Source organism: Pinus tabuliformis, chromosome 1_1, assembly GCF_031772625.1.
Source record: "Pinus tabuliformis cultivar Carrire ecotype Pingquan chromosome 1_1, CPIR1, whole genome shotgun sequence".
Taxonomy (NCBI): Eukaryota; Viridiplantae; Streptophyta; class Pinopsida; order Pinales; family Pinaceae; genus Pinus; species Pinus tabuliformis.
Genome location: NC_142297.1, coordinates 701498115 through 701509080, shown reverse-complemented (window position 1 = coordinate 701509080; position 10966 = coordinate 701498115). Strand labels below are relative to the sequence as shown.

The 10966-nt window shown below is 39.8% G+C and overlaps 1 long non-coding RNA gene across 5 annotated transcripts; it reads right to left on the bottom strand.

The window, feature by feature from the left end:
* Nucleotides 1-461: 461 nt before the first annotated feature.
* Nucleotides 462-8537, bottom strand: LOC149215438 (uncharacterized). Of its 5 annotated transcripts, none has more exons than XR_016250491.1 (4): nt 8370-8537; nt 8196-8254; nt 633-887; nt 462-517 (listed from the first exon to the last, which is right to left on the bottom strand). It is a non-coding gene; the product is annotated as an uncharacterized LOC149215438 (long non-coding RNA). The 5 variants fall into 5 exon arrangements; XR_016250488.1 differs by having other exon boundaries at nt 8390-8537; XR_016250490.1 differs by lacking the exons at nt 462-517; nt 633-887 and adding an exon at nt 7709-8077.
* Nucleotides 8538-10966: the final 2429 nt, after the last annotated feature.

The following is a 10966-nucleotide window of genomic DNA, read 5'->3' as shown; positions in this document are numbered from 1 at the left end:
AAAACAATTCATTTATACATATAGTCCATGTCCTGAAAAGAGAACCCCGCAGGGTATGACAACAGACAGTTCATAATTTAACTTGAGAGCCGACGATAAATCCTGGTCTCGGTAAACATTCAACAAATCCATGGCGAGTATATAATATCAGAAGAGATAGTAACAGTCTCTGTCTTAAACCAAGTCCGGCCAAGGTTGCCGTGAACTTCTAAAGAAGATTTACAAACTAAACGAAAATCAAATATATGTATATCAACATTTCAGAACCAGATTAGGCACGGCTCCGGCATGAGGAGGCCTGGCGCTCACCCTAACCCGGTTTGACAAAAGAAGGTTAAACCTGAGACAACGAGTGGAAGTTGTCAGGAGGAAAACCCTAGGTCGAAGGAATGAATCTTCATATAAACCTTAACTCCAAATGCACAATGAATCTACCAAACCCTCGTCAGGGAAAATACCTCGTAAGTGCCGGATTCCTTGAATTCCTGGCGCGGAATGGAGGCCAAGAAGCCGGTGCCTGCACAACCAAAACTGGAAGTTAGAATGATACAACCAGAACCTTAACCTGTGGAAAAGACGATACAAGTAAAGAAAATGAGCCATGTGTAATAGCTGAGGCTCGGCGGTGTTACCAGGGTTGACTGAAACGAACCAGCACTGAGAGCAGCAATGACCCGCGGAGCAGAAGTGAGCACCACCAACCGAACAGGTGCAAATGAACCCGAGTCTTGCGGTCCAAGACTTTTATAAACCCCTTAAACCCTGAAGTCATTGTGAGCCCTTAGATCAACTGGGCAGATCCTCACCGTTCGCTCGGATGGGAGTTGGCGCGCTTCAGCAGCGTTCCCTCCAAAGCAATCACATGGGTCAAGTACGAAGACAGCCACCTGGCCAGGGTAGCTGAGACATTAATAGTTCTTCACACCTGGCGCTTGGGTGGAAGTATGGCCAAACAAATGTAACATACAGGCCTTATAACAATATCACAATGTCGTGGATATGTATCATACGGGATCACATATAGTCAAAAGACCTAACACATGTTATAACCCTGTTGCATGTCGGAAACGAGAATTGAACCACTGTTGTATTATAAGCTTTATACATATATTGAACAGTCATCGTGTCATTAAGCGTTATATGTATATATAAAGGGCTAAGGGTTAGCATTACAATTAATATTTTTTTTTACCGTGGTATATTCCCATGGGGATGTGACAATGTGGTATCAGAGCAGAGGTTTCAGAACTGTGGCCTCTGGAACAGTAAGGTCCAGCTGCATTATATAGTACATGTATGGGGAATAGTGCTAATTGTGTTCTGTTGATTGATTAGGAAAATAAAATAACAGAAAACAGCAGCTCACTACCAGTCAATCATAAAGATGGAGGAGATACCGGGAGCTGACGGCATTCCTCGGAAGAATCCAGAACTGTGGGTACAGCTTGATGCAGAGACACGCAGTACTAATCTGGCAATACTGCAAACGGTTCAAGAACTGAAGGATGAGATGGCGCGTCTGCGAGAAGATAACGCACGCTTGACAGTGGAGCAGGAAAGAATATTAAGGAGTCTGTCAGGAAGACAGAATCCGCTATTAGCCAATCCTAGTGCAGAACAGCAAAGAGCAACCGAAGAACGGAATTACGCACCTGAACTCTCTGAGGAGAAGGAAGACCATTCCGACAATGTAGTGGAACAGCAGACTTCCAAGAGGCAGAAAATGGAATTACAAGGAGAATTCCGAAAAATTAAGCCTCCACAGTTTGACGGAGAGCAGGAAGAAGCGGCAGAGGCTTGGTTAATTAATATCAACAAATATTTTCAGCTATACGAGTATGACCAGAATTTGAAGGCGCGATTGGCCATCTTCCAACTACAAGGCAAGGCAACCCTGTGGTGGGAAGAAATCAAAATTGTGAAAGGAGTAAGCGAGCAGAGCATAACCTGGGAAAAATTTCAGAAGTACTTCAAGGAGAGATATTTAACTGAGCGTTTCTATGACGAGAAGGCTCGGGAATTCCACGATTTACGTCTAGGACAGCAGTCCATGGACGAGTTTATTAACCGCTTCACCTCCCTGCTTCGCTATGTACCATATATCAAGGAGGAGAAGGCCAAAGTGCAGCGATTTGTGAGCAGTCTACCAGCGTATATAAGGGAACGTATTGAGTTTGATAATCCCAGGACAATGGATGAGGCGATTCGTAAGGCAAGAATCTGTTATCAGCAAAACAAGCAAAAAGGAGACATCTCAAACAAAAGGTGGAATGAAAGAAAAAGCAACAGAGTTGCTGGTAACAGCAAGGGAAGTCGTGGTAATGGCAGCAAGGTTGCTGGTAAAGGACCTGTTGGCAGGAATATGGCAAAGAGTACTTTTCGGTCTAAACCAAGTGAGAGCAGAATCAGTGAACCGCCTGTCAGATTAGACCTTGAAGGAGGGACCAGACCTCCAGTCCAATGCTGGGGTTGTGGAGGCCCACATTATGTAAAGAATTGCCCTCAGCGTAAAGGGGTGGAGCAGATATCTCAGATCCAAGAAGCGTCAACTGTTGGAGAAGTGGCGCGCAGCATGCCAAAAATTAACGCGGCTTTGGAGGACCGTCAAGCGGAATACCAGCCAAGCATGGTGGAATTCGAAGGTAAAATTTCTAATCTTTCCATAGCTGTTCTTATTGACCCAGGCGCTACTTTAAGTTATATTAGCCCAAAAGTAGTAGAACATTGTAAGCTATCTTCTGAAAGATTTAAGAACCCATGGCTGGTACAGCTAGCCACCGGGGCTAAAAGAAGAGTCTTAGCCAAAATAAATAACTGTCCTTTTAGCATAGCTGGACAGTCAATTATAGCAGACTTGAATGTGCTTCCGTTGGGGTCCTATGACATTCTGATTGGTATGGATTGGCTGGAAAAGCACTGGTCATTGGTGAACTGCAAGACCAAAACCATCTATTATAAGGATGACTCAGGACAACAGCTAGAATTACAAGGGATTAAACATCCTGTACAGATCCGGCCTATCACTGCCTCCCAGTTGGCTAAATGTCTCAGGAAAAAGTGTCAGATTTACGCTATTCAAGTTGGGTATGCAGATCAGAAAAACAAAGTAGCTGCATTAGACAATATCCCAGTGGTGCATGAATTTGTAGATGTATTTCCTGAGGAAGTACCAGGATTACCTCCTAAACGGGATATAGATTTTACTATAGAATTGACACCAGGGGCAGCACCGGTGTCACGAGCACCGTACCGGATGAGTGTACCTGAATTGACAGAATTGAAGATGCAGTTACAAGAGTTGCTGGAAAAGAATTACATCCGCCCCAGCGTGTCACCATGGGGGGCTCCGGTACTATTTGTTAAAAAGAAAGATGGGACTCTCCGTATGTGTATAGACTATCGTCAGCTGAACAAGCTCACGATCAAGAACAAGTATCCCCTGCCTCGGATTGACGAACTCTTCGATCAAGTGAAAGGAGCAAAAGTGTTTTCTAAGATCAATTTGCGATCTGGTTATCATCAAATCCGAATTAAAGAAGAAGACATTGCAAAAACCGCTTTCAGAACATGCTACGGTCATTACGAGTTTGTGGTACTGCCCTTTGGCTTGACCAACGCACTTGCCACCTTTATGTGTTTAATGAACAACGTGTTTCACCGGTTCCTGGACAAATTTGTACTAATATTCATAGATGACATTCTGATATATTCTCGTTCCCATGAGGAACACAAAGAACATCTCCGGTTGGTGCTGCAAACCCTTCGGGAGCATCAGCTGTATGCCAAATTTAGTAAGTGTGATTTCTTCAAGGAGGAAATCCAATACCTGGGGCATGTGATTACCCAAGAAGGAATAGTAGTAGATCCGGAGAAGATAAGGACTACTATGGAGTGGCCCATACCCAAGGATGTAGCTGATATCAGATCCTTTATGGGATTAGCAGGGTACTATCGAAGGTTTGTGGAAGGGTTCTCAAGAATAGCCTTTCCTATCACGTCCTTGCAGAAAAAGGGAAAGATATTTAAATGGTCATCAGAATGTCAACAGAACTTTGATCGATTAAAGCATTTACTCACTACTGCACCCATCTTGAGTATAGCAGATCCTAATAAGGATTACGTGGTGTGCACTGATGCAAGCAAAGAAGGGGTGGGAGGAGTATTAATGCAAGAAGGAAGAGTAGTCGCGTATGAATCAAGAAAACTAAAGGAGCATGAACAAAAATACTCTGCCTATGACTTAGAATTGACAGCGGTGATCCATGCTCTAAAAATGTGGCGACATTACCTCATGGGGAGGAAATTTCTGTTGTTGACAGATCATCACAGTTTGACCAATTACTTCAACCAGCCTACCTTGAATGCGAGGCAAGGACGCTGGGCAGATTTCCTAAGTGGCTTCGATTTCGAAATTAAGCATTTAAAGGGCAAAGAGAATCAGGTGGCTGATGCCTTGAGTCGCAAGGTACAGTGTTTGTGCGAACTTTCAGTTAGCAAGTGGCGGACCTCTTTGTTTGAACAAATCAAATCAGCAACAAATCTGGATGCCGACTACCAACAGTTAAAACAGCAGGTACAACAAGCAAATAAGGAGAAACTGCAACAAGGCTTTACCTTGGACAATGCTGGCATGTTATACTTTAACAAGAAATTATATGTACCTGATTCAAATGACCTTAAGTACCTGATTTTGGATGAATTCCATACCAGCCACTATACTGGCCACCCAGGGTACCAAAAGATGATCACAGCGCTAAGGAAAGAATACTTCTGGCCTGGAATGAAGAAGCAAGTGATTGAGTACTTGGCAAAATGCTTAGAGTGTCAGCAGATTAAAGCAGAGCATCAGCATCCCGCCGGGCTGCTGCAACCGTTGCCTATTCCGGAGTGGAAATGGGAAACCATTTCCATGGATTTCATAACAGGTTTGCCTCGAACAAGGAAAAACCATGATTCCATTATGGTAGTGGTGGATAAGCTTAGTAAAGCAGCACACTTCATACCCGTGCAATCCACCTATAAAGCGGTACAGATTGCTCATCTGTTTATGCAAAATGTGTTCAGATTGCATGGACTACCAAAGGTAATTATTTCAGATCGGGATGTAAAGTTTACTTCCACCTTTTGGAGGACATTGTTCGCAGAATTGGGAACCCAGCTAAACTTTAGCACAACATATCACCCGCAGACCGATGGTCAAACTGAGCGAGTAAATCAAGTGCTGGAAGATATGTTGAGGGCTTATGTGATGATGAAGCCAAATCAATGGGAAGAGTATTTGCACTTGGTGGAATTCGCATATAACAATGGATATCATACCTCGACACAATTAAGCCCTTTTGAGGTTTTGTATGGGCGGAGATGCCGCACACCCTCAAGTTGGGGTGGACCCGAGGATAAGTTGAGTTTGGGTCCGGAAATGCTGAAAGAAATGGAAGACACAGTGAAAAAGGTACGGGCCAATTTAAAGGCTGCACAAGACCGGCAGAAAAGTTTTGCAGACAAGAAAACAAGGTTTAAGGAATACCAGGTTGGTGACCATGTGTTTATAACGATCCAAGCTAGAAGGAGCACTTTGCAATGGAGCGGATGCACCAAACTGGCTCCTCGGTACTTTGGTCCTTTTCAGATTTTGGCTAGAGTGGGGCCGGTGGCCTACCAACTCGCTTTGCCAAGCCACATTAGAATTCACAATGTATTTCACGTCTCTGTTCTAAAGAGATATGTATACGATCCCAAACATGTGATCCGTTGGCAAGACGTTCGGGTAAGAATTAACCCCGTTGTTTGGAATGTGACAATATGCTTAACAGAAAACTGATTAAGAATATTGATTGTCTGCAGGTCGAACCGGAAGGCGAGGTTCTGGTCGAGCCACAGAGCATTCTCGACCAGAGAGAAGTGCGGCTGCGGAAACGGGTTATTACCCAAATTAAAGTGCTGTGGCAGCACTATGGGCCTGAGGAAGCTACTTGGGAAGACGAGGAGCTTATGAGAAAAGCGTACCCAAACTTATTTAATGGGAATAGACATCGGGACGATGTCCAATCCCAGGGGGGGAAGATGTAATGACCCCGTAAAAGCTAGTAATTAGGAAGTTACCATGGTAAGAAATTAGTGTGAACTACTAATTACTTTTTGTTAAAAGATATTTATTTTTTATAAATGAAAGATATTTTTTTGGTGTGCAAATGCTGGCAGTCTCCTAAGGGAGGATTTGGAAAAAGAAACAGTTATGATAACTGAAAAAGAAACTAACCCTCAGCCAGGAAAGGTCCTGGGAGGGAAAATCCCTGGTCTGTTGTGACAGAGAGGGGGAGGAAAATCTGTGAGAAAGAACAGAAAGAAAGAAAGAAAGGGTTAAGTCTGGTGAGGACCAGATAACCCTAGCACAAACTGTGCAAGTGTCTTATTGAGGGCTGCAGGCCTGCAGGACAGCTCGGGGGGAGAATCCAAGTTATCACTGGATCTCATGGTTGGGTGGATAAGAGCAAACCTACAAGTTGCAGGTGAAATTCTAGAGCATTGAAACTCAGGTGTCTGACAGAACATGTATGCCTGTTACCAAACTTGGCTTTCTATATTCTGTATACTGGTAGATGAAAGAAAGTACAGTGAAGCTTCAGTTTTCTGAATGATGCTTAAATACTTAGTTAATGGAAGTCTTACATACGGCTCTGTGAGTCTATAATGTTATCTACTTGAATTTGTTAAATGATGAACTAAATGTCATAGCAATGCACGATAACGAAATACAATATATATTAGCTGAAATGAAAGTTGTAAACACAACATAAGCGATAGGTCGAATCAATAGGTGATGACTGTAGACGATGCATAACTATCAACAGACAGATAAGTATATTAAACTGTGTATACAAAACATAAGCTATAGACCGATATCGGGAGGCTGTAAGATTATGTGCAATCTACAGACAGAGCCGATACGGGAACGCAGTTAATGCATGAGCCATAAGAATGGAAATACTTTAGCTGTGAGAAAACCCAAGACAAAATAAACGGCATGAATCGCTACATGACTATCTGTAGTCGTATGAGGAGCTTCATAAAAGTTCTTAATAACTTAATAGTGAACACAGTGATAATACAAGAATGGTTCGTTGGAAAACAACCATGCGAATCTATAACTGAAAGAACGGAACAGTATATATATATATATATATATATATATATATATATATATATATATATATATATATATATATATATATATCAAATGAATGTGTATTCACGAAACATAGAAGACAAGATGTGTCGCGTATAATAAGAAAATCCATTGCATAGATAACTCATCGAAACACAACACTTAGGGTTTCAATCTACAACACATGTAAACTGGATAGATGTTGATAAACATTGATATCTGCAATAACATATAAATTAACAACATGTGAGACGCTTAAAGCCCAGAACGTTGTGACAGCGGTCATCCAACCTCCGTCTCAGGTACGAGAGGGCTGTGTAAACAAGAAGACTGTGTAAACAGAGGGTTTCATTATCACAACTCTATGAGTATTATTAAACCCTCGAGGGGTTAAACCAGTTATTAAAAGGCCACGGCCGTAATTTAATAAACAAAAACTTATCAAAAGACCACGGCTGTTACTTAATAAACAAAAACCCCAAACGAATCTGGAGAATGGATTCATATAAAGCACAGACAAATGAATGCTCGACATAACCAAGATAAATGTAAATACGCTCGTGCGTTCAAAGAAAACAATTCATTTATACATATATTCCATGTCCTGAAAAGAGAACCCCGCAGGGTATGACAACAGACAGTTCATAATTTAACCTGAGAGCCGAGGATAAATCCTGGTCTCGGTAAACATTCAACAAATCCATGGCGAGTATATAACATCAGAAGAGATAGTAACAGTCTCTGTCTTAAACCAAGTCCGGCCAAGGTTGCCGTGAACTTCTAAAGAAGATTTACAAACTAAACGAAAATCAAATATATGTATATCAACATTTCAGAACCAGATTAGGCACGGCTCCGGCATGAGGAGGCCTGCCGCTCACCCTAACCCGGTTTGACAAAAGAAGGTTAAACCTGAGACAACGGGTGGAAGTTGTCAGGAGGAAAACCCCAGGTCGAAGGAATGAATCTTCATATAAACCTTAACTCCAAATGCACAATGAATCTACCAAACCCTCGTCAGGGAAAATACCTGGTAAGTGCCGGATTCCTTGAATGCCTGGCGCGGAATGGAGGCCAAGAAGCCGGTGCCTGCACAACCAAAACTGGAAGTTAGAATGATACAACCAGAACCTTAACCTGTGGAAAAGACGATACAAGTAAAGAAAATGAGCCATGTGTAATAGCTGAGGCTCGGCGGTGTTACCAGGGTTGACTGAAACGAACCAGCACTGAGAGCAGCAATGACCCGCGGAGCAGAAGTGAGCACCACCAACCGAACAGGTGCAAATGAACCCGAGTCTTGCGGTCCAAGACTTTTATAAACCCCTTAAACCCTGAAGTCATTGTGAGCCCTTAGATCAACTGGGCAGATCCTCACCGTTCGCTCGGATGGGAGTTGGCGCGCCTCCAAAGCAATCACATGGGTCAAGTACGAAGACAGCCACCTGGCCAGGGTAGCTGAGACATTAATAGTTCTTCACACCTGGCGCTTGGGTGGAAGTATGGCCAAACAAATGTAACATACAGGCCTTATAACAATATCACAATGCCGTGGATATGTATCATACGGGATCACATATAGTCAAAAGACCTAACACATGTTATAACCCTGTTGCATGTCGGAAACGAGAATTGAATCACTGTTGTATTATAAGCTTTATAGGTATATTGAACCGTCATCGTGTCATTAAGGGTTATATGTATATATAAAGGGCTAAGGGCTAGCATTACAATTAAATTTATTTTTTACCGTGATATATTCCCATGGGGATGTGACAGTGGGCCAATTTTTAGGTTACTGCTAATTTCCCTCGACTCTGGTATTTTCTTCCACGTTAGCTCTTTGAAGTTGTAAACATAAGTGAATCTTTCAGAACGATAATCGAACGGAATCGACTTCTGGCACAGGACGAGCTTGGGTATACCGTTTTTCCGATCAAACGCGATTCCGGCAATCTCCGAGGGACTTCCCCCGCTGCAGTCATTGTCCGGCGCCGTCAGAATCCATCGATCGTTGTGAGAGAGAGGATTGAACACCAGAAATATCCTCTCCGTTGTTGAAGGCCGTAGGAAAGTCTGGTAGCACAAGAACCCGTCGCCGTAAGCAGTCAACGTCCACAGATGGTCGATAACGCCAAACTGCCAGAACGTGCGTCTGGTTTGGCGGTAGAAGGGCGTGTGAGATGGGCGGTTTTTCTCATACTCAATCACAAACTCTAAATCTGAGAGCAGAGATTTAAAATAGTTAGATGAAAATTGCAGTGTGAGCAAATCCTCGGGAGAAAGACTTCTGAGCACCATAAATTGAACATCCCAATGAAGTTTAGCCCAAGTATTTTCCATGCTTTCTCTGGCTCCTACTCTTCTTCTGAATATATTTTTACACCTTCCTGTGTGTCGCAGAATTTATAAATTTCTCTTCACACCACCCTGTGTGTGGCAGAATTTATATGTGGCGTACCATGCTGGTTTTGTTTATTGTTTGTCTATTTTAGAATTCAAGACTTACTGTTCAGTATAGCTTCTAAGTGTTCGCTTTTCTAAAAGTAGAAAGTAGTTCGTGTTGTTTTGTCTGTGTCTTGGCCTAATTTAGAATGGAAGACTTCCACTTCCACTTCTTAGAGCTTTTTTACTGTGCGCTTTTCTATTATTTTTTTTTTTTTATAATGTGCGTTTTTCCAAATTTAGAACTCAAAACATGCCACTTATTATAGCTTTTTTCGTGTCCATTTTTCATTTTATTTTTTTAATTGTGAGACGTTTTTATATTTTTTATTAAAACGAATATAAAAACGATTTTGATTTTTATTTTACCAAATTAATATGTTGAGTTGCATTATTTTAATTTTAAAAGATATTTTTAATTTTTAATTTAATAAAAAATATTTATATGAGAAAAGTAAAATATTTTAATATTATAATAAAATAATGTTTTTTTATTAAATATCATTTATTTATGTACTATTATTATTATATATATTGTGATAATTAAAATTATATTAATAATTTATTAAATTATTATTAAAATAATATTTATTTATATATATAAAATTAAGGTTCAAATTTAAATATTATTTATAAATATATATTTAATTTTTTAAAACTTCAATTTAAGTTTAATATTATTATTTTATAGTGAGTAAAAATATAAATAAATTTCGAAAATGAAAATAACCATTAAATAATTAAATATTTATTTTTAAATAACATTAACTATTTTTCAATTTAAAACGAAAATAATAATAAAAATAATAAAATTAAATAAATTTTATACCTAGAAAAATTATCTATAATTTATTTTTAAATATTAAAATTAATTTATTACTCTACTTGCATTTGCGTATTAAAGTGATTGTTCTCTCTATATTTACAAATATAAAATAACTTCCCATTCGTTTAGATTTTATAACTTCATTTTGCTTACGCCACTAACAAGAGTTCCACCAGGCCCACTACCACTTTAAACCAAATGGCTCTATAAATGTTTTTAATAAAATGATAACTACCACTTTAAATCAGATGGCTCCATAAACCAGATGGCTCCATAAATGTTCTTAATAAAATGATAAATTGGAATATTTTAGGTTTATTAGCCAAAGTACATTATAATTTAAAATAAAATAAAAATAAATTTATCATTTATTTTAGAATTTATCTTCACATGATAAAATATAAATTTACTGTTTATTTTATTTAGCATAAGTATCTTAAACTTCGTTACAAATTTAATATTTATTTTATTTAACATAGTTATCTTAAATTTCAATATATTATTAGTTAGTTGAATTTAAACTAAGTTTT